Genomic DNA, 25704 nt, shown 5'->3' with positions numbered 1-25704 from the left:
TAAAAAATTTTGCAGTAAACAGGGCCTACAGAGAGAAGTTTCCCCTGTAATGACATCCATAAAATACACAAATGGCACTTTTAGTACCATCCTGAATATGGCATTTTCTGTGCTCTACACACAATCTAAATGGTTTGATCATAGAGCATAATACTCCATTGGGTTTATAGAACAATCAATGTTCCATAAAATGATGTATTTATCCAATAGTAGGCTCAGCAGTTACTGGTGTATGACATTGTAGGACACTGGCTTTGTACTGTTCAGCAGCACACATGCTGGCTGTAAAACTTATCTAACACTACTTCAACAACTTCATCTCATCTGTGTCAAGTAATTTGTTGAAGCCTCAGCTTGGTTTAAAAAAACTTGTAATAAAAATTCATAGAATTTTCAGGAGAATGAAAGCTGATGACAATAGAAAGGTCACATTGTGGCGCCACTCGTGGGGTCGGGGGTCAGCTGCAGTTCTAAAACAGAAAGTAGATTTCATGCATCGTGTAGCAGATAAAGATGGCATTAAGGAGACTTGTCTCAGAAAGAAACGCATAATGCGTGAGGAAAGTCTGGGCTAATATTATATGTAAAGCACCACCTTGCTCTCAGCCAGCAGCCTCTTTAGAATTCTAATCCTTCCCCAAAACTTGAAGCAAGCGGCTGTGTGGTAAGGCTGGGCTGAGGACATCCTTCACAAGGAGCACCTTTAGGACAAAGCAGTAAGTCATAAATGAAATAATATATTATGATGACGGAAATGATCTGCATTTACACATCTAGCTTAAAACATCTATTTTTCCTTTTCTGTAGAAGTTCTAGGAGGCCTGATTTATAGTCCCCTATTCAGCAACACTTAATTTTTCATACTTTGGTTATTAGGTATATTATTTATTGACACAAACAAATATTTTGTATCTCCTAAAATGCAACAAATATTAAACACTATGAATGCAAAGAAACATCTTTTCCTTCAATTAAATACAACCTGTAAGGAATTTAAAAGGTATAAAAAATTGCCTTATGTATAACATCACTTGAACTGATTTTCGTATTTTAAAAGTCATTGTCTACATGGCAGCACAATATTCTGAACTGTACAGGAAGTCCACTTTTCAAATTCATTAAGTAATATAACTTACGCCTTGATCAAGCTACAAGTTTCTGCTCTGTTTCCTTTCAATTATTTTTGTAATGATCTCTGCTTCAATAAATTAAGTACAGTCTAAGAACTGTGGCATAATTTGGGATTTCCCTGATTTTCAGAGGATGCATTTTTCATGTCTTTATTCTTTCACCATAGTAAAAACTGTTCTTTATCATTTGCAAGGCTTTTATGTGCAAGCAATGTATGGGCCAGCATTTTTTAAACCAGCTAGGTAAGCTACTAAATTAGAGGTTGTGAAGGCTCATTCATGTCTTCTGCTGAAGAAAAGGAAATATGATGGGTCAAACTGAGAAGTGAAATAAATCAGCAACCCAAAATGGCCCTGTTACAACTATTATGTCCACAAAGGCAGCAAATATTTGTAAAGCAATACAAATAAGTGTACCTATAGGGGACTTTACCAGCTCCCTAAGAGACATAAAAAATTCCACCATTGACACAAATTACATAAATTTCAAGAGATACCAACAGAGCAAGGCTTCATTTTTTCCCCTTTCAATAAAAAAAAAAAGAAATCAAAACCAACAACAACTACAACAAAAATATCCCAAATAATGTTCATAGTTTATTTTATACTTAAAAACCCAGTAATGTCATGTTTCAATGCTGAAACTCAAAACAGCCTTGGCTTCTAGTTTTGTCCTTAACCACTCAATCATATTTGGAAACTTCAAGGTCTTCTAAGAACTGCTTGAATAAAGGATGAAGTTTTAACATTTCAGGTATCTTAAAAAGCAGCAGATGTCCTTTAGCTTTCTAAAAATGTGAAAGAAAGTACTCTTGTAATATTTTTTCTTTTGAAAAACAGACCGAAATTTCCTGCTTGCTATTTTTACCCTCCACATCTTACAGAACTATGTCAACGGCCACAAAAAGACACAAAAGAAAAAGACAACCACCAAATTAAAAAACCAAGCCATTCAGTTAGGGTGTTTAGGCAGTTTGTTTGGTTTAGTTTAATTTCCCTTCAGTGTCTAATTAACCTGTGGAAAAAGGCCTTCTCTAGGAAAAATTTCAATTTCTCTTTTCCTGCACTCAAGGTGAAAAATGAATGCTATAGAGCTATAGTGAATGCAAATAAAAAAATATACATACCAAAACTCCCACTGATCATGGCAAACATGTACAGTTACAAACATGTACTTTAACAGCTGCCTAACCTGCAGAGTAACTGGTTTACTTGCAAACCATTTTTCTCTTTACCTGTTTGCTACCATGCCGGCTGCTCTTCTCAACACTGATGTGTGAGCAAAAACCTCTTTGTGGCATATGTAGCAATTACCTACACAGGCATGCAGCATCAGGAATGTATCTGGAGTGTTTCAGCTATCTCTTCCAGTGCAATTTAGCAGCTTGAGATGAGAATAGCCAGTCTGGACATTTCTTGGCAGTCCAGCTTCAAAGACTACTCTGGCCCTTAGTTTGGGAACAACTGACATTGATGATACTCGGATGCACTCTATCTGTTTTATCCCCTGCAGTGCAAATGGAAAGTGCATTTTTTAGCACTTCTAAATCAGAATCCCAATTTCAAGGGGTTCTGGTTGTGCTTGGTCCAACCAGTGATTTCTGTTTCCTAGGCAGACAGAACATATAATATGAAAAACAATACACTAATATGAGAAAAATCAGGGGAAAAAAACCCCAAGCTCTGCCCATAGGGAAAATGATCTGGATTTGCGAAATATGTTCAGTCCCAGGCACTAACAGCTTTGTCAAAAAAAAGGAAAAAAAACCCCTTTTTGTCATTGTTAGCACAGCAAAAGTTTTTGTTTTTCAAGAATATATACATCCAGATCCTGGTTTTATAAACATTTATTTATCAAGTGTACTCCTTACTGCCATAGTTAGCCTCAATAGTCTCAAAGGGACTAAACATGGTTGCTTGCATTATGCATTGTGTTTGCATAATCAGGCCCTTGGGATTAACAATTCTGAAAATGGCTGGCCTTCCCTAACGCTTGATGTACATATATGCACTATAGAGAACAGACACTTGTAAGGAATACCTAAAATAAAACATTATGTTATTAAATGATCAAGCAGAAACTATATTCATCGGCATACCTATCAACTATGAGTATCATGATTCTCTGTATTTATCTATTCTGATTTATGCACCCTTTCAGTGTAAAGAAGCACCTGTTCTGTGCTTGAGGGCACATCTCAACCCATTTAAAAAGCACAGCAGCTCTTAGGAGGAATGCTTGCGAATAACTACAAATAGTAAGTTTCCCCAGTTCTTTTTGTTAGTTAAGACAGCAGAAACTACCATTTCAAATGTGATAGCCATATCTGTATTTCATTTATAAACTCAACTACGTTAGAGCTATATTCATATCTTTCCAGAGTAAATTATGGGAAATAACCATTTGTCTTCATTGTAGACACTTTTGCATGTATAGTAGAAAACAAACCTCTATTCAATAACTGCACAGAGGCACCATTAAAATCAAATTTACAGTAAACAGAACCTGCAGCTGGGGTAAAACACTAACTGTTAGTATTTTAATTGTCAGTGAAGCTTTCGGAGGTCTAACATCTGCTCATAGCCAAATGACAGCAGCTGCTTGTGTACACTTAAAACAACATGAATTTCTTCTATAAATATTAAAATGAATTGTATGTCGTCTGTTCATTGAGGCTATGTTCCTATTAAGCTGTTTAAGTATATAGGGTATTTTGAACTTCTTTGTTGTGGCAAATTCATAAAGGGCTGACCTCCTCAAAAGAGTGAGAGGCAAAGGCAGCAAAAATTCTTGAGTCTGTAAATTGAAAATGTTTAGAGACAGTACTGGAGGTCACCCTCTGCCAAGATACTGCTGGTAAGTGCTAAGGTAAGTTCTGATCATTGTGCACTACAGTAACTTCAAGGACAAGAGTGCTCAGCATGCAGAGTGTCAGGAGTCTATGGGATGGCTTATATCAAAAGCTAATGCTGAAGCAATTAATGCATTATCTTACCTGGAAAAAAAATATTCTGTCTCAATGTCCAAAACATTGGAGGAGATGAGCATACTCTCTTTTGTGGACTTCATCAAAAGCATTCTGGAATGAACCCTGATTCGCATGATTAGAAGCAATAAACTGCCTCGAGGAAGGAACTATACTGGCACAATATGAGATTTTGCTAAAAAGGACAAGCTTCATAACTTACTTTTGCAGCTTTTTATCTAGACACTGACACACAGTTGATATTTTCCTTTTAGTCTCTCACCTGCTTCGAAATATAGTAAAGAAAACTGGAGGAGTGACACACATTTAGTTAAGCTGTAGAATCTGGCACAGTGAGAGGAAGAGAGCATTACAACCAGTTTCAGAAGAAAACAAGGGAAGAGGGTTTTATAGTTTTCACTTTACAGTTTTTCAGTGGAGAAAGATCTGTTTCTTTGCTTTTACAACATCAAGTGTAATGCCAGTGGCAAATAATATTTGTGTATTTTCGCAGTAGATATACAGCTGGAAAGGAGCACTACAATAATTTAGTCTGAAAGCTGTAGGTCATGCCAAGCTGAGTTTTGGAAAAAACCCCAACATGATTAGACACTTCAGCCTTACATGCGTTACCACAACACAGGATCAGCCATGAGTACAGCTGTCTCCACAGTGGTACCTGGCTTAAGATGAAGGTGAATTAATTGTGAAGGCAGTTCCCAAACTTCTGACATCAGATTTCCCACCCCAAAAGTCAGTCGCAGAGCAAGGAAAATGACAACATATGAGGAGGAAGGAATAGGGCTGGTTATAGGTGGGACACTTTCAATGTACAGACCTTCCCCTTTGCTGCCCCTCACTCCTCCCAAGGCACTTGACAGCATCAAAGCTTACCACACCCAAAATGATGAGTGTCAGAAAACATGCTGATTTTTCACCTCAGAGTGTCACAGGCCTAGCAGTTATGCTGGGATTACTTAGGAAGCATGAAGCAGGGGTACTTGCTGGTTCTGGAAGGTTGGATGGGAAATAAGAGGCTAGAGTGATGGGTAACTCTTTTACACTACTTTCAAGGGTCGAGTTCATGACAAAGTCTTCTTTTCATGATTCACCTCTGGTGAAGGATGGAAGCAGCATGTTTCCAGAATATCTCCAAAGCTGTTCATGAAATTGACCCTTCTGTTGACAGAAATATATACTTACAGACTAGCACTTAAATGAACTTTCTTCCACTTCTGGTGTTAAAAAGCACGAGACAGGATGTAGATAAAGCAAGACAGAAGATACCAAAGCTAGTGCTTTCTGGGCTGTCTCTGAGCACTGTCGATGCAGGAACTGCAAGATGGTCTGTGTGCCTGGGCTGCATGGGAAATGCAAAGTAAACTGTCGAACTGCAGCAAAGGGCTCAGAACCCCCTTACCAAGTTGTGTGCACTTAACTGCGAAGTTGCGTGTTCAAGAGCTGAACAATTACCACACTACTCTGCTGACAAAACAACCTAAATTGTTGGTTAACTAGAGGCAGAAATCAACAGCTTTTTGATGGTACATGGAGCTAATACCAAACTGAAAGTGTTAACAGCAATACAAAGAAAACCGGGATGTAACATAAGTAAATAAGAAAATAATAATGTAAGATTGAACTTGTGTTGCTGCATACTAGCACTTGTGGAGAAAGTAAATTTGCAAAAATTACATTCCATGAGAGTCCCTTGAGAACTGTAATGCTGCAGAAATTTAAAGAATGACAGTGTTCATCAAATTACATGTAAGTTTATGAAATGTAAAACAGGAAAAGAAAACAGGCCAAAGCAATTTTTAATTGCACATTCAAAGGCACGTCTGCTGCACATTGTTCTGGTACAGATGCAACTAAATTATGTCTTGATCTTTCTAGGAGAGAAATCTTGACTAAAGAATATTCAGAATAGTGAAACAAGAACTATTAGAAGTCTGACTTGAATGGAACTATTGAAGGTTTAAGTGCAGATATTCTGGCTACATAATCTGCAAATGCTGGAGAGGGAGGAAAAGTTTTGTCCCTATTAGATAAGCATAATCTTATTTTGATGAAAGACTAGAATGTTCATGTCATATTGCAGGAAGGTGGTTAGACATGGTGAGAAATGGAAAGTCAATTCAGCTGCCTCATCCACTTTCAAGTGAGAGGGTGATGAAGCTCCCAGATGGAATAAATAGACTGTACAGTAGTTAAGAATATGACTTAACCCAGCTCATCACCATTGATACTGCAAATCCATACTACTCCAGAACAATTCAGTGCAAAGCAGCATGGGATTCTGCAGGAACTACTTAGATAACTTCTGTAAACATCTCCATTCTGAACTAAAGTTCACTCAAGACTGCAGTGTCTTAAGTCCTAAAACCCAAAGAACTTGCAATGACTGTCAATCATATGAAGCATTAATCCTAGTCCAATATGGATTGGATTGTCAATGCCTGACAATCTGTCAGGTCAGTTCATTAGCTGTTTTAATTTTTTTCCTTCCTAAGACTGAACTTAGACTAGGAAAAGAGGGAATATTTTTAAGTTAAATAATGATCATATTTATCTAAAATATTTTAAAATGCCACTTAGTTCTTAATTCTGAAAGCACTTGTTCAAAGATTTATTATCTATGTCTGTCTCCAACTGAAGCCAAGTAATGCTTATAACCATGCTAACTAAAAGATGCCAAGTGGTTTGAAAACACCGCGGTTCACTTGTCTGCAGCATGATGCATGCTGCAGTGAATGCCATCATTCTGCTGTGAATGCCATCATACCTAGGGCCTGGTACAGCATCCTTAGCAGTAGCATAAATGAAGCAAAGCACTTTTACTATTGCTGGAACTTAGTTCACTTTTTTTGTTACAGTAGACAAAATTTCAGAGTAGTTCATGATCATTTCTGTGAAAGCAGTAAAGCTTGGGATATGTGACAAAATGGAGACCAGATAACATCCCCACAAAAAAAAAAAAAAAAAAAAAAAAAAAAAAAAAAAAAAAAAAAATCCCACCGAAAAAAGCCCAAATGAAAACCAACCCCAGAACCCTGGAGCAAGATACCTGGAGGATCTGATTTTGAAAACCACTAAGAAACTAACAGCCCCTGCTGACACTTTTGTTAAAAGGTTCTTATTTCAGCTACCTTTTAAAAAATATTTCTTACTCTTTTTCCAGCTACTGTAGTTTGGTGAGCTCAGAGTTTTCTAACTTCTGGCATGGAACAGACCAATCACCAGGATTCATTGTGGTTTGTTATTTCAAATCTGTGCAGATTACAGAGCTTTGGAGCAGCCCATGGCATCACAGGTTGAAACAGCTGCTGCAAGTCAGAGGTAAGGCTTACAGAATCTGTGGCTATAACTTTTGGGATATGTTCCAGTGCTCCAAAACCCACCAAGGTTCGCCATTTCTTTCCCTGTGTCTCCAAGTACTCTTAAAAAATTATTCAAGTGCTTCTACAGAAATAAAAATACTTTAAGGATATTTGAATAATATTATTTCCTTTATAAAAAGAAAATGCACATACAAAAATGTACATAGACAGAACAAAAATTATATCAGTGCCTAAAAGAACAAGCCAAAAGAAGTCCAAAATTGATGTTTTTCTTCTTTCACATGTTATTTTTTCCAGGGCCTCTTTAACAATAGAGTGACTTTGATGAAAGATTTTTAAGTATCTTTGCATAAAGCTGATTTCCTCTATGCAAAATTAGGAAGCAAAATAAAATTGGCCTTCTTTCCACTGGTGCTAGGCACAAGAACATTCAAATGCAAACTGAACAGAACACACTTAATGTCTAATGGCATCTATCTAAAACTGTATCTCATGAATTGCTCAGAATTGGTAACATATTTATCACTAAATAACACTATAAAAATGGAAAAAGCATTATACTAACTTTTCAGGCAGAGAAGTGAAAAACAACAAGTGTGTTGCCAGGGTCACACAAGAATTCCCAGGTGTGCTGAGTCCCAGTTTTACGTCTTAATCACTGCATTATCATTTCTTAGGAGAGCCTATTGTCAACTCCAAGAGTTGAGGTACTCCATTTACCCACAGTGAGGCTCTAGTCACATCATTGCAATTTTCCTGATAATGTCCTGTCAATGACTCAACCCCACGTTCATCAGCAGAGAGGAGTTCAGTGCCCATGGATCCTATAATGAGGAATGCCGGGCTGCAATCTCTGCTGAGATTGTCATAGGTGTCCACTGATACCATCTGCAATTACAGAATTTTATGAGATGGAAACTGGTTCATTATGAAAAAGACTCAAGTCTACCAGCTCATTTCACAGATGTCAGATGGCAGACTTCCTGCTCATCGCAATTCTTACAAGTGCATAAGAAGGGGCCAGTAGTTAGACTTTTGGGAATTAAGAATAGAGTTAATGCTAAGCACAGGCCTAAATGCTTTTCTATGCTGGACCCTGTTAGCTCCAGTCCAAGCCATTCAAAACAGAGACATAGAATGTTGAATTTCAGTTTCACAAGGGCCAAACCAGGACTGCTAGTTCCCAGAGGAAGGCAGACACAAACTTAGCTGAAAATCACTTTTGGCCTCAACCAAACACATATCTCTCAAACTGAATTCAGCTTGATTATAACTAAGCAAAATAATTACATGAACATTTTCAAAAGTATCAGCTGAATTCCATTTTGAATTGTCACCCATTCAAATAATGAATGAATACATTCCTTTAAAAAGGCTAACGTACATTACGGAAAACTAGGCATTTTTGTATTTTTAACATTTTACTTTGAATAGTTTTCTCCAAAATTTCATTGTTACATTTCAGAAGTATGTGTAGCATGGAAAATGTTGTTGATAAACCTTTCTTCTTAAAGAGTAATCCCTCTCAGACATATATTCTTTTGCTCTCGCAGACAATGATATGTTCATCTTCAAACCTGAAAACTATTAGCTTAAACAAATATCCTAATTTCAGACATTTCAGTCTATTTAAGAACACAGAAATTAAACTGATTCTCCAGTTTCTCTGCAAGAAATACACATTTCTTTAAAGTTTTCAAGGAATGAAGCACTATTTGCTATAGTGCAGCCCCCTCCACTCCTTCCAAAAAGAGTTTGTTTCTGTTGGAGGCGAACCTTGCTGCGTTTATTCATTCCCTTTTTAACAACAGACCACAGAAAAATCCAAGGAAACAGAGTGCTTAGCAAGTTAAAATACTAAATGCAAGCTATAGCACTACTTCAAGTTCTGGGTGAATTCTGATACTCTGAAGACTGAATGGGAGGTGCTGATGCCAATCTCTTATCATCCTAAATCTTAGGGAATCTGCTTATTTGAGAGACTTGCTTTCTCCTCGTGTAATTACCTCAAGTGGCAGTGACAGACATGCTCAAACCATGGTCTCTGGCCTTCCATATGTTCCTTTCACAGGCCGGTTTCCATAACAAAGATATACTCCCACTTGGTCAATTTATCACAACCTCCTCAAACACTTCCCCTCCCACACATGCACTTGGTATCCCCACTGCCTCACCATGAAAAAACAGAACAGAAGTCCACCAACCATACAAAAATTATATTGCAGATTTGTAGATTAATGGGCTGATTCTGGCATCTCAATTCAAATGGATTTACAACCACTGTGTTTAGCCCTGTGTGATTTCAAATAGAATTACTTCTGATGAATTTGAATGCAAATTCACAAAGCATTAAAACAAACCATGTTTAAACTCGTTGGTTCATCAGATGCAAATATCATGCATTAAGCAGGGAACACCCATTTATGAAAATAATGAAAACTGACACCAATATAATAAAATCATTACAGGTTTATGGATTCTGGGACTTAAACAAGCCATACCCTTGCTTCTCCTAACTGATTAAATGCTTCTTTGCAGTTTATGTTTGATCTGCAATTCAAAAATAAATTAGTTTAGTCTTTGAGCCCAGAACCTTGGAAAATTGCTAGGAGGTTCTACCTCAGATTCGTCTGGGGGAAAGAGCTGGGTAAAGGGAGGAAATCATGGGGGCAGGGAAGTTTGCAGTGCAACTGAGAACTGACAGCACAGAGAGGAAGCAGTGAGATAAATCGAGGTCTGCAGACTCTACCAGCAGCATTCACAAACCCATGGCCTGAGCAGCGTCTTGTGGAACAAAAGGCAAGGATGATCACACTGTGGGCACTTGTGTCTCAAAAAGATGGCACAGATGGGCCTGCCACAGCATGTGCTTCATTTCCACGAAGCCTCAACCATCTTCACTTTGCCTCCTGTTTGTAGACAAGGAGTTTAAGTGCAGAACGAATGCCCTTAATTTCTGGGATTGTCCCATGGCAAGGACAGAAAAACGAATGCAACCATGTTCTAACTGATAAAGTAGATCTCTGAGGTTGTATGTAAACAGTATATATAGTGTGGGTTTTTCATTAATCCCTGTAGTCTAATTATCATGAACACGATTTCATTTTCAGTTAGACGACAACTGCCTAGCTCAATAGTTTCCAGTAAAATCTTTGTATCTGGATAATAAATTCTTCTCATAACGATGAGATTTAAAACAGCAAAACATTCCTCACTGAGGCATGTAATGCTGATAAAGCACTATTTTTCTGCACAATCTATGCAGTATAAAAAGTTCTTTGCTGCATCATGATCTGCTCCAATTTGTGTATAAATATCATTTGTAATAAAAGGAAATGTAACACCAAGTTTTACTTAAATAACTGCTCAAAAAGAGGTTGGGAGACAATGTAGCTAACACACAACAACAAAAGCAACAACAAAGAAGGGCAACTGCAATAGCTCTTTCTCAACATTTTTTTTTTTTTTTTTTTAATGAATCCATTCACACCAACATTAAGTATTTGAACCCAAATATTTAAAGAATTATGTGCTGGGACGGTTTGAGGGTAGCTTGGTTCCTAGAATTGAGGTACCATCCAAAACTGCTGCAAACACTAGAAAACCCAACTTTGAAAACAACTCTCTCCGTAACTTTAACCAGTCATCCCAAGAAAGGTCCTGTTTCTGAGGACAGACATACATGACTGAAAAGGTCTAACAAGATGCAAAGTCCTTAAGATCTGCATTTTCAAATGTGAATGTCTTGAACTGGATATCCAAACCTGCATGTAGAGAAACCATCAGCCATTTCTGAGGCATCATTCAGCACAACACTGACAATGCCACTGACACTGGGCCACAAGGCATTTGAGAAGCCTGACTGTTCCAGCATTGCAGCTATCCAGTACCCACTGTCTCCATTACCTTCTACAAACCCTTGCCCAGCAGATCAAGTACTTCCATTGTACTTCCATTACTATGACAAACCCATTATTTGCATCTATAGCTTTGTCACGCCCAGAATACAGCACATGGAACAATACTGGTCAGAGATTAGGAGTAAAACTGTGTCCCCATTCAGCCATTCAGGACATACCATTTTTGATTAAAGAAAAAAAAAAAAGATAGATTGATCGATCGATCTGGATTCTGCTCATTCATTGAAGTTGGTCCCAAATCTAGACTGAAATTGTTTCTGATTACAGGTATTTTCTGTGAACTGTGAGGCAGGTGAGGATTTGTTTTTCCCTCATGTCCTACTGGCTAAATTCTTGAGGGGTCCTGAAAAGATGCTGTAGCATTAATTAAAATTTGTACTAGTTGAAGTGATGTGTCATGAGACTTTGGCTTTAAGAGCTGCTGAATTTCAGATCAACCTCAACTTCACAGTGCTACATGCATCTTCTCGTGGTTTTTTTATTGTATGATTGTGGGAGAAGGACAATATTCAAGGATAAAGGACCACCTTAATCTGCATCATAATGAGATTGGCCTGGTTTAACAGTGACAGAGATGTATGGATATGTAGGAAGTGCCAATCTGAGCACTCAGATGTGGAATTAGGACTTCATGTATGGTACTTATTTTAGAAAGTGGATCTCAGAGGATGGATAGGGTTGCCCACTTAGCGCAGAAAACCCTGCCCCAGTTTTAAAAGCTACTTGTCACTGCAGAGCAAATGCTTCAATTTTGAAGCAAAGTGGTATGTTTGGTGGCCTCATTTGCATGACAATGCCCAGAATGCTCTCCTAACTCACAGCTATTTCATGGAAGGGCTGATGCATTCCAGGTTTGAGAAAAAACCCAGATCCTGTGGGTATACCAGTGTATATGATTTTAATACTTCTCCTCCAATTCACGCAAAAGATGAGACTGTTAAAATGGATAGTGGTTATGGGTAACCAAACTAACCTGTCATCAGTATTTACTAGAAACCAAAATTACAGTTGGTAGTTCGGCAAGTCTCTAACTCCTTGATTAATTAGCTGATCATCTCGTACCCATGTGTATATGCTTTAGGTGTTGACATAAGTCATGAAGGTTGCTGTGAAGAGCTGTCCCAATATATTAACAAGCAAACCCAGGAAAACTAAACAATGCACAAAACACAGCACAGATACAGAATAACAGTTCATCAAGACGGACTTCGTTCGTCTCCCGCACTTCTCTCCTCCTCTCTCACAGCTTGCTACACAAAATAAATGCACTACATCGACTTACACTGCAGTACAGAATATCACAGTCTGCTCTATTGTGTGGATTTCACTGCTGAGAAGCTGTAACACTAATTGTCAGTTTCCCACGATCAAAGTAATTTGGTTAAATAATTGGTTTACATTTACTATATTTTATTTGCCTCACAAAAACAAATGTTATAACAAAAGATCATCTGAAGAGGAGGGAATGCTATGGTGATAACACCAATATGGTGCCAACATATGGAGAAATATGTGTGTATTGTGCACATAAACAATGACATGAAGCTTCAGCTGTTTAGAGAACAAAGCTTTACACCTGAATTAACTTAATGTTGTGATACGTGCATTCTGGTGTGCAGGCATGTGAGGGGTGAAGCTCTTCTGATATTGGATTTTGGCACTGAAACTAAAGTAATGTTTTAAATGCTGATTAACTGGTGATCATTTATAATTCATTCTTGATAGGTGAAAAAGGATGACATTTCTTCTTTACCAGTTACATGAAGTCTGTGCTCACATGCAAAACAATGGCTTCTCTACACCCAAAATCAGTTTGATGACATCATGATAACCCTTCAAGACATTCTCGGCTTTTCAGATGTTTTACCCTCTTTTATTTGGTATAGTATGCAGATTTGACCACAATTTTCACAGCTCCTCCCCTGATGCAGAAAAGGAACACAGTAACAAAGTGCCTGCAGCAGTGACAGAAGCCGTTTCTTTAACCTCCCTCCAGACTACCAGGCGTGAAGAACGGCTGAAACATTTTCCTTCAGCCACCAGAGTGGCTCATTTTCCAAATGTCGCCAGAACAGCTTCATTCAGAAGAGGCTGCCACTGGAGTTCCTTCAAAATTCTGCCAGAATGGCTTAAACTCAAATGTAATTAAAAGCCCCTGAAAAACTCATAAGTCAAGGGAGTGGCATAACACCCATTAATTACAGTGCTCCGTGATGTCACACCTGTGACTTACGAGAGGTGATCCTGAGGTGGGTTCAGAGCTGCTGTTCGTAATTTATAATGGTGTTTTGAAGCCTGCCTAGAAAAAAGCAGTTTCGCATTGGGATGGTACGTATCATGTAACAGCTGATTGCATGATATAAAAAATAACATTACGGACTTCATTCATTGGAAAACTATTGTGGTTGAACACAGGTTTAAACACCAAATACACCACCACCAAATGGTGCACGTGCAGTGGGACTGTAGCCCTGTGATAACATCTGGTTTGACTATAGCACTGTTAATGTCAATCAATGGCCAACACTAAGAACAGAGGAAAAAAGAACTTCAGAGGACAGAAGTGATTGTTGATTTTTCCAGTGGATTCTGATGATGACTGATTTTTAACATTAAGACTGGAATCAGAAGATTTGCATAATTATGCTTGGCTGTACTTGCAGAATTTAGACAGTTGTAAAGAAAATAAAATTCTGAACAGGTTACCTGAAATGAACAGAGGTAGGTTTATTTCCATCAGTCCTCAGATGCTATTTTTGCTAAAATATAGGGCATATTGTCTACAGAATGTTAAATTAAATTATACAGAATGATACTCAGTTTTATGAATTTGCAGTAAAAGTTGTCTGTATTTGACAGACATTTACAGAAAAAAAAAGGCAATGTTTCTGCAACAGATTAAAACTTGCATTTTGCTTTTTTCCTTTGTCTGTTTTGAGTTTAAATGGAAACAAACCTTACAGTATAGAATTGGCTTAAGGTCACCTGTCTACAAGGGATTACTGTGTAGTTCCTTTTATATTTTTCCCCCTACTAGTTTGAGGGACAAAAGGGCAGTAGTACCCTAAGGGCTTTTTCAAATAACCTCTTTAGCAAATAAAGTCATACCCTATGTATAGAGGCCATTTCATCCCAGTCCCATGGGCTGCCTGTAGGGTAAAATACTGAATTTTTCTGGCATATGTCACTGAATGTGAAAAAGAGGACCACTACTTACAGAAAGTTAAAGGCTGAATGAAAGAATGTGAATTTCCTTAATGCACTAATTTAAAACATTGTATATTGAAGCTGAAAACATTGACTATAAGCATCTCAGAGAAATGCTGGAATATATTTACATGAGCCATACAGACTCACGTATCAGCAACTGATTCACTATGGCTTGAAAACACAACAGATTTAGCTTATCTGAAATCTTAAACAAAAATATTTTCTCCAATGAAAATAAATAAAATGAAGTTTGGCCTATTCTTTAGGAATGCAATCTTATGATGGTATCAATTTAACATTACCATAAACATCTCTGAAATCAACTGTCAAGAAGGAATCTGTTATGCTTATATAAATTACTATTATTATTGTTTTTGTTGCTGCACTTGCTGCACCCCACTTCTGTAATTGCTTAAAAGACAACATGCAAACCCTCAAACTTTCAAGTATTCATAAGGTATAAAAAATGGTTTTAAAACAAATGATTTGACAGCTGCAAATGCAGGATAACACCTAGTTACATTATAGAAACAGTGTGGATAATTACTTTTTTTCAGAAGGAAAGACTCCATGGACCACGGTCCTGTCTGAATTTTCCTGCAGTTCGGATAATGTGCAGTAATACAAATCCTGTTGTCACCTCAACCAAGTCTTTTTATCATCTATACATCAGCAAGAATGATGAGAGACGTCCCATGATTCTAACAGTCTTCCTTTGAAGGATCCACATGTTAATTACTGCACTAATTATGGTTTTTGAATAACCAAATGAAGTAAGCAGTCTATGGGAGGTACGGGCATAAAACTAAGACTGAGAAAATACTAGTTACTGAAGTCATCAGTGTAAACTGACACATTGAACATGCTTAAAAAAAGTAGAAGTAGATTTTAAAAGACAAGCATCTTCAATAATTAGGGTTCCATACAGGAAAAAGAAATGTTATTTCTTAATGGCAAGTGCATTTAAACTGTTATCTAAAGATCTGAAGGTAAGCCTGCTTAATTCACTGTTCTTCTTTTGTTATTAGGAAAACATAATTGTTCCAAATAATTAGCACTAGAGTACATCACAAGCTGACAACAAAATTATAGAAATCTTCATATTCAGATCCGTCTAGCTGGCTATTAGGAACAGTTTCTGATCATAACCCATTAGTTGAAGTGCTGTGAGTTCTTGATTGCCACCAAATAACCTCAGATATCTGCCTAAGTTAACAGCCTCTATTTATTCAGAGTTTTCTTGACAGTAAAAATTGCTTACGATTTTTACAGCTGCCACACAAAAGAACAGTATCAGATGTGTGCACTTGCAAGACTAGGTGATAAAATAATTGAAATGTGGATTTTTAGACACAATTTCAACGCCTAACTTTCTAAATGAAAAACAGCTATGGGATTTCAGTGTGCTGTAATGGTACTATTGGCTTTCCTGTTTATTAAAAATTAACATGAACACATTCCAAATCTTCCTAGTTGTGATGACCATGCTAATTAAAATAAGATTTGTTTGGGCCAAGGTTCTTTGGCATAACAGCCCTACTTTGTCCTTTTTTTTCACTGAACACTAACTTATCAACTCCTAAAGATATTTCTGTTTTTATGGCTCAATCCTTGGGTTTTTTTGGTACTTTCTTGTGAATCATACCACGGCATAAACAGCTGTTAATCCATTTCTTAAACAGATAACTAGCACAGATAGCATCATGGCAAACATTACCAGAAAGTGTAGCACATTTTTAAAAGACACTGACAAATTAATCCTCTGACAGCAATCACTGCTGTGACCCCAAAAGGAAAAAAAATAGAAACCAACCAAAAATTACATGCATATGGTAAGAAGGGAATTGCACTCTTTTAGTTACTTACCCAGCTTCAGTGGGTGGATTATTGATAACCTAATACGGACAAAATAAAAACTTATTTAAATTTCCCATCTAATACCTTAGTTATCTATAATGCTATTTAAAGCTCCTTTTGAAATGTGGGAGTCTTTTAGGTGGTGGGTTTTTTTTGTTTTTTTTTTTGGTTTATTTTTTTTTTAAACAATAGCTCAGTTTATAAACCTACAAAGCTTTATGTCAAATCCCATGGGGAATAACTTTGATTACTAGAGTAATTAATGATGCTGGATAGTAATATGGATTTTCTGTTAAGATTTGAGTTTGAAGTTAATTAGTCTCCACATTATGATTTGCTGATTAATTACAGATATTTAGTTATAAAGAGAGATGTTAATTATTAATCTAAAAAATCATCTTGTGCAATTAACTAAAACTTTGATGTCAGTCACCACTCTCCTCGTATGTAACTTCCAAGGTGCTAATTCTATGGAGAGAGGCACATGCCTTCCCCAAAAGGTAAAAAAAGTCCTTCTGCTATCTTTTTTTGTGTATATAGTATAGTGAGCAAATTTTTCTCTTAATTTGTCAGGACAAGCCACCCACTTTGAAGCTGGACTGTAACTTAATTCTCATGAAAGTACTGATCTTTCATTGCTTATTCTTACAATATGCCTCATCTTATCACCGAAAAAGAAAGTGCTGTAAAAGAAATTCCACTATGAGTCTTAACTGTGTGTACTCTTGAAATCTTGTCTTAACCTCAGAGCTGTGATGTTCTGCTGACTGATGGGCTTTGTCAGTTCCCATGTTAAAGTCTGGAATGAGCTTCAGCGTTGCTACAGAGATCAGTATTTTCCAGCAACAGCAGCAGCAGCAGTCTTTACCAGTGCCAAGAAAATATTAGAGCAAAACTACTAATTAATGTAACAGCTCAGTTAGAACTGAAAATCAACTTTTGTTTAAAAAGAAACCCCACCTTATCTCTTTTTTCCCCCCCTTCTCTTCTGATCTGCAAAGAAGAAATCTGACTGCTAAAGTAAAGGGGATAAGACTGCGATTAAGAAATAGGGTTAAACCAAAAAGCATCAGCAGCACACCAATGTCCTGGAATTTACCCTAGTAACACAGACTCTGAACAGGGATCTGTTTACATTATCTCTAGATCATCTTGACAATATTCATTCTCTATTTACCTAAATGAGGCAATATGATGATATTTATTGCTCAGAATGGCTAAATATAGACTTTTCCTGAGCACTCAATATCATAGTGGGAGGTTTTGCTCTAATCTACATCTTTAAACTGACAAGCTGGAGCATTCCTAATGAATGCCTCTTTTCATCTGGATGTCTGTGTGTATTTGACAGTATAAATATTTAGCAATATCGGAGTCAGCTTGTGATTTTACCCAGATGGACTGATTGATGCCTTAGCTTGACGTTGCCAAAGACAATCCATGTAGTTATATAAGCAATTTCCCTCTTACTTCCTAAGAAGCAATTAGGTGGCCAAAGGCAGCAACCCAAAAATAGTGAGAATACTTCTGGTATCAGCTGACAACTCTAAGGGATAAATAAAATATGGTACTTAAATTATTACCACTTTACTTTCATGAATCATGGGATTAAAGCTTTCACTTCTAAAGTACATATAAATTGCAGGGTTTCTTATGTCTGTAATTTGCAAGAATCTAAGTTAAAATACCAGCTAATCAGTCAACTCACATTCACCTTGGGAAAAGTACCACCCTTCCTTGTCATTTTTGTAAATTGCATGCCTAAGCACCAATGTTATTTTCGGGGGAAAAAAGCTTGTTGTCAATAACACATATTGCAGTCTAGTTAAAACAACATTTGTTAAGGTTTAATCGCAAATGTAATCTGCTTTTAAAGTTTAGACAGAACGCTCAGAGAAATTCAAGGGACAGATAATAAATCATTTTCTCCTATCCTGGGTGTGAACAAGGTAAGCTGGAGTCTTGCAGGTGTGCTGCTTTTTTGTCCTACGTGTTACAGATTCTTGCTGGTTTCCACCGACTGTTCAAAAAGGGACTCCATCAACTAAGAAATAAGAATTTTTTTACTATCTGACTTTCAAACGACAGGAGCTGCACTTTTTGTATTTTAAAATATTCTCAATAATTTTATTCAGTTTGCATCTTTGCATACACTTTGTAATTCATAATGTGCATAACAAATTGCAGAAACGAGAATTTTTCATGCACGCACATATAAAAATATGTGAATACAAAAAAAAAAAATCCTGGCTACTGAATGTCAGCTTTAAATTAGCTATGCACTGTTTTTCTGTATCGGTTTTACACGGTGTAAGATGCCTGCAACGATTATATCTTGTGCTCTTACGCATGTTAGTACTTTGGAGGGAAAGAACAGTCACACAGTATTTTTGGCAACAGTAAAATTCACATCCCAGCTATGCTGTTGATTTCATCCCCTTCCCCAAACACCTTTAGTTTCTTTGTTTTCTATTAACTCATTCCAGTCTTTGTATGGCCCATGCAATAACCCAGGAAAAAGGGCAAGGAAGACATTATTCTTCTTGACACTAATACCTATAGATCCTGTTCTGCAGTGATACCTCTCCCTATCACGAAGTATCTTAGCAAACAGAATTCTCGAAACTCAAGAGCTGGAACCATGAATATATTGCACAGGCAAGTGGGACACAATGCCTACTGGTAATCAGACAAATACAACAAGGCTTCTTGGGGCTTGACCATCTGCTTATGATATACAGGATTTTTAAGTGCAGCATGCTTTGGCTACATTATTTTATTCCAAAAGGCAGTCTCTCTGATTACCTGTTTTATTATTATTCTGTGACCAGCTGGGTGCCAAATAAAAATAAATGCATGCTGTTTCGTATTTATTGGATTTGATTAGTAATAAATTTGTTATTGACCAGATCCAGAGTGTGAAGGCCTGAGGCACAATCCAATGGTCTCTACTCACTTGATCATTACACCCTCCACTTTCAATCAAGCTGCATTGAATTGTGTTACTCTATGTTTTGCTTCTCAGTTGTCTGGTTTGAGAATGGAGAGTCAGGGATGGAGGGAAAGTTGATGTTTTCTAGCAAGAAAATTAGGAAAGAAAGGGAAGGCTGTCCCTTTAAGCTGGGAGATAACTACAATACAATACCAAAAGAAATCTGGTGATAGAGTGCACTGTACATGGTACAATCCATTGAACAGGTTGACGTGAGAAATTACTAGGTCGGATAAGGCAAAGTTTAGAATAAACTGCATTGTTTTACAAAATATGTCATCGGGAAAAATGCATTAACTCTAATCAGCCAAAATGGTGTGATTCATTGCTTAATTTCAGGGTACCAGGCTATAAATTACACCAGGCCTGCCACAACTAATTTTTGCAGTGGCATACTAGATGAAAAATGAAATGTCCAAGTGGCTACAAGTGAAAAGCTTCCATCTTTCTTCCACAGCTGAATATTACTTACTCTAATGATGTATAATAGCCTGCAACTACACTTAACCTGTGCATTAAATAGCAGCACAAAATGTTTACCTAGAGTTATGAAGAAGAAAACAGCAAATCAAGCAAAGGAATCTAGAGTGTGTACATTAACCTCCCACATGCCAACATAATTGTCCCCTACAGATGATGTATAACACTTATTCCAAATCATACTTTTTTTTTTCATTACACATAATAGCTTACACTTCAAGTATCAAAAGTGTCAAAGCATTGTGTGATAAATTGATGCCAAAATGTACCTAATTAATAAGTCTGATGATGTTTAGATTGAAACAGATGTTGGTTATATTGTTAACAGAAAAACAGCTAATAAAAATAATTGCAACCTATATGCCTAAAAACTACAGGTACTATTAAACAGAACAACAAAACCTGAACAGTGCAAAATGGTTAGTAAGCTTTTTTGGGTGCAGATGTTCTTTTATATACAAATTCTGAACAACAGATCAAAGCAGTTCATCAGATCAGTAGTTAAGAGCAACTTCCCTTGTTTAAAATCCTTAGCCAGGCTTTACATGGAAATAATTTTTACCAGTGGTACTCTACATGCAACAAAAACTACTGTTAAGACATGCACGGTATTATTCACTTACAATAAATAAGGTGAATTCTGTGTTGACTACATAAAAAAAAAAAAAAAAGAAGATAATGAACTCCAGAAAGTTTCTGAATGTGATCAATATATGATAATACAAGTATCTTGTAGATACCAATGAAAAAATAAATTAGAAATAACATGGTATTTTAAAACTAGCTTTAATCTATAAAATAAGTATCACAATATTTAAAATACTTGGGGTTTTTACCCTCATGGAAAATAACTGCTTATCACTTTGCTTCCTTTAAAAATATAGTATCCAGGGAGAATCTATTGATGGAAAACCTGATGACAAAAAATTCTATCAGTCTGAAGCAACTTTTGGAGAATCTGATTAGGTCTCATGCTGCAATACTAGGTATTCCATTTTTGCCAAAGGGCCAGCTATTATTATTAACATCATTTGTCTGAATCATTACTCTGCACCTTGGTTCAGCAAACACTATGAAGATGGCATGGTAATAAATGACCGCAGGATTCTTTCCTGCTTCAGCCTGTTTTTATCTGCCACCTCTCTACCGTCAGCTCCATCTTTCTGAACCTCTCTGAATCCCCAAAAGGGACGGGGCATCTATTTGTTTTCCACTAGGTTACCACTCTGTCTATTGTTGTTTGCACTAAAGGGTACGAATTCAATTCATTCTAGTGACATAAAAGCACTGATACAGTAAATTTTTTGCCCAAGAGAAAACACAAAGTTGCTGAATATGGGCTAAGATGTGAAGCTCTTGTATGTGCGTGAAGGAGCTTTCTGAGATAGTCTTGCTCACTAAATATTGTTTTTTCTCCACCACAATCTAGACAATCACATTACAGCGTTTTTAACTTACACTAACCTTGCCAAATTGGTACCTCTTGCAAAACAGTCACTGTGTAGGAGGGATTAAGTAAAACATCCTCTCGTACCTATAAGCAAGAGAGGAAACAAAGGGCTGGGAGTTACCATAGCCAATCGGTAGCTGTAAGATTAAGTAAGCCAGCGCTTCCACGATAATCAGGGTTAGTGGAAATGGCAGATGAGAACCGAGGAAAATAAATAACCAAGGAGAAAAGACTTAAAAAGAGTTAAATAAGAAAACTGGAATGAGAAGGAACTACAGGGCATTGACTAATCTTATTTTTCTGCACGTTGAAATTCACACAAATTACTTTACCTTTATTCATACCTAAACATGCCAAAAAACAATCAATCTGCCATCTCAAAGAATTGATCAAAACTGAGCAGAGTAGGCATAATGTCTCATACTTCACTCTGCAAAATAAAACAAAAACCTTTCAGATATGTAATGGGTCTCTTTCTTTTAAATAAGAAAATATGCTTATTTTCTTCTTCAGTGACAAGAAGTATTGAAGTGTTGGAAAATACTATATCAGACATCTCTTCAAGATTTCCCAATTACAAACATCTCATCTCAGATGCCATCTTTTTGCAAAACCGTAAGGCAGATTTTATGAGATGATCCATTAACAAAAATAAATTTCAATGTCCTAATATATGTAAACATATCAGCCTTTGAGGGAATTTAAGACATGTAAATGCAGTTATAAAGCAAACTTAGCACGGCTTTTCACGGCCAAAGGCATCTTTTTTTTTTCCAATTACACTGTTAAGTGCCAAACTTAGTAAACCCTACAGAAAATAGCCAAGTACTTTCTTGTCTGAGTCTTATAGAATGCTTAAAAATAGCACTCCTAAGTCTGAAATGTTATAACTGTTTACAAAACCTGAAAGGTTGCATTATGCACGACTTTCTTTGCCATCAAAATGCTCTATGTTCCTGCCAGAAGTTAAGAAGTTATCACTTGAAAATCACTGGCTAATCTAGCTTGTGCTAAGATGGATTTTTAATGAAAGTTTAATGAATGATAAATACTTGTTTCTTGATAAATGTTTAATTATGCCAATAATTACCAACTGCTGAAAACTACTGTTGTGTTAATAATGGCATTTTAGTACACAAGCAGTTTCATGAGTCATGATGCTGTTAAAGATCAGAATTCCATCTGTCTAATGCAAACTAGCAAAACAAAAGAAAAGTCTAATTAATATTTTGATACATTATCCCTATACACTTAAAACGGATGTCCTTTTGTGAAAGAACAAATTTACTAGCTCCCTTTTTGAGAGAAGAATTAAATGTCTCAGAGCCATTATGTTATTAATCATTACTACTATTTGAACCTAAAAACTGAAAGAGAAAAAGAAATCAAGCCAGATGTAGCATATGTATGAATGCTTCTTGCTTATTTTATTTGGGAAGAGGAAAGAATGGCACATTAAGGTGATGATGAGACCAAGTTTTCACCTGAAATATTTAGTAACGTTCAGGTACCACACTATGTTCATAACATTTATCTTCAGAGTTACCTAGGACGATTTTGCTGATGTCAAAAACCTAGCAGACTGCAACCCTCACCTCTTACAAACGAGGGGAAAAGAAACATCAAATTGTCATGGTGACTTCCAATGGGGCCAGATAAAATGGAGATTCTCTTAGGAGTACAAAGAAGATAACAATATAGACATGAAATAAATCAGGACAATGTAAAATGAGATAAGAATATTGCCATGAAAAATAAGAGATCAAGGCTTTCACTGACTTATTTGTTCCAGGATGCCTCTTAGTTTGAAAATATCTCCCATATTTGTTGTGCTCTCGGTACCAATTTTGGCTCAGTCTCTCACCTAATTGCCACAATACCTGTGGACAGCCTAGCTAGGATCCTGGCAAGGTGCTAAGCCATTGGGCTTTTAATGATTGAAATATGGCTTCTTCCTGGCATCAACTCCAGTGTTAGGACATATTGTATGTATGTGCATATCAATATATTTAAAAAGGGTTTTGATCTTTATAAGTGTTGTGTTTACATTCTTTTACAAATGTTGAGGTTTTCTTTCCCCTTGAAGCTGTTTAAAATTTCAATTTAAATGGGTCTTTTCTTTTCACAGCAAAGATGGGGCAAAGCACTGTAAAACTTGTTTTAAATAGTAATCTTGTATCTCATGTGGGTTCGACTATGGGACCCTATAAATTATTTCCATCTCCTACATCTACAACTCGATGACACAAATTTGTTTTCTACATAAAGGAAATGTATTTTTTGAGATGGTATTCTTATTTAACATTTATGTAATCTTTACTGTGCGTCAGGATGTATTGGAAGAGTACGACCTCAACTTGAGCACCTTACAGAATACTTTGATTCTGAAACAATTCTTGTAGTTCCAAGAATTGCCTGACATCTTTGATTTATGTTTTTACTAAAAAATACTCTTTTTTGCAGATTGGCAGTAGTTCATAAAAAAAGGTAGTTAAACACTAAACCAGACCATAAACTCTAATAATGAACCAACCAAACACACTAATGAAATATCAGAAAGGAGTTTTTCTTGCTGGAGAGAGAGAGCAGAATGCTGCTACAAGATTAGCACAGCGAGCCTGTTAGCATCCATATAGCATCTGCAATGCAACGTAGAAGTCAGTGCAGTGAAAACGAAAACAAAGCCCATCCTGACAAATGGCTGGTGGCTAATAACACTTCCTCCCTAAGATTAACTTAGGACAATAAAAGAACAAATGCAAAGGTATACTCAAATGTATATCGACAATTTTTCCTGCAGTTGAATCATAGCAGGCCACTGGTCTAATGTTATAAAATTACCTAGATTATACAGCAATGTATGATACAATCAGTGATAGCCTTTTTGATGCTGTCATACTGGGCTCTGTAGCACTTGGAACCCAAAAGTGGTAATATATAGATATCAATCTCATCAATATCCTGTATTTTAAATAGACGCAAAACCCATTCATCTCCTAATTTCCTACAGGAAAGTTTGCACTCCCAGTAACCAATACCATAAGGAAACTGTCCCTTTCAACTGAGCCATAACATTCCCATGACCCATGTGGGAGGACAGACTCCTGACCAATATAATGGTGGGATGGGCAAGTCAGCCCCAAATCCCATTGATTTCACGAAAATGGTCTGCTTTGCACCTGACAAAAGACAGTAGTGTTGACCAGCTAACTTTGCCCAAAAGTACTATCATAAATCACAAAAATATCAATCTTATTATTGAAGGGATATAGCAATTTGAAAGTTTTTAAAGATATCTCAGTTCTGAGCAACTTGTCTATGAAAATTTCATTTTACTGCAATACTACAGAGAAGTTTATAATAAAAAATGCTACTTAAAAAAAATCAAAGAACTGTCTTAATCCCACTGCACCCAGCCTTCATCCTGTATTTCAAAATCTTGGCAAACATTAGTCCTCTTGAAATCAACAAACAAAATGCTTCATCCTGAATATCTCAGAAACAGTTACATACATACTGTGTTAACAATAATATTTTGGGGTTTTCTGCTTTTAAGACATGGTAATGTATTGGTAAAAACTGCCTGTGCCTACAGTTGCTCATTACAGCTGGACTGGGTGGAGCTACATTGTCTGGAGCTGAAAGGTTGAAGATTTCTCTTAAAAAAAAATGTGGTAGAGACAGCCATATATTAAAGTTTCACTCCACGTAAATGGAATGTCACTCTTTTATAACTACAGTCCACTATGATAATCCTCTTGGAATGCATTAATTATCATCCACCAGATAAGTGTCAAAAGCTACATTCCTAAAGGATTATCAATTCCCACCCAATTTCTACTGCAGCTGAATAAGGAAGAAAAGTTAGTGGAAAAAGAAGCAGCATCAAGAAGCTCTTAGTCTTCCCACAGTTATTCTCTACTCAGATGAAAATACTGCCTTTTGGAACAGCTCAGCCATTCATATAGCTTTCATCACAACTGCACAAGTAGAAGACAGCCAGTGACACGGTCTCTGTGTTAAAACAGGAAAGATTTTGTCCTGTAGTTTCTTTCATTATTTAGCAACATTCTCATTACAAGTACTGGGGAAAAGAAAGAAAACCCTTCACTGCTAGAAGGTTTCAATAAAGACCCCAAACCCGCAAAATAAGAGTCTTCAAGTTAAGGCATTTTTAACCATTACCTCAAACAATTTTCTACTGTTCCTTTTTTCTTTCTATGCTTTCACTTTTCTACTTTTGAAGAAACCAGAATGCAAACAAAACCCTCAAAAAGACTTCAGTGAACAACTTGACTGACTACATAGGCAGGAAAAGCATAGAAAAAGCGAAATGTTCCAAATATACGGAACAAGAC

The 25704-nt window shown here is 36.7% G+C and overlaps 1 protein-coding gene across 5 annotated transcripts in view; it reads right to left on the bottom strand.

Moving 5' to 3' along the window:
* The window catches only part of ZNF407 (zinc finger protein 407), a 332095-nt gene that overhangs the window by 6412 nt on the left and 299979 nt on the right, over nt 1-25704 (bottom strand). The gene's annotated exons all lie outside the window — the stretch shown is intronic.

This window comes from Chamaea fasciata, unplaced genomic scaffold (genome assembly GCF_029207755.1).
Source record: "Chamaea fasciata isolate MVZ Bird 193981 ecotype frontalis unplaced genomic scaffold, bChaFas1.0.hap1 SCAF_1, whole genome shotgun sequence".
Classification (NCBI taxonomy): Eukaryota; Metazoa; Chordata; class Aves; order Passeriformes; family Sylviidae; genus Chamaea; species Chamaea fasciata.
Note: the sequence above shows the minus strand (reverse complement) of the source record. Positions and strands in the feature narration are given on the sequence as shown.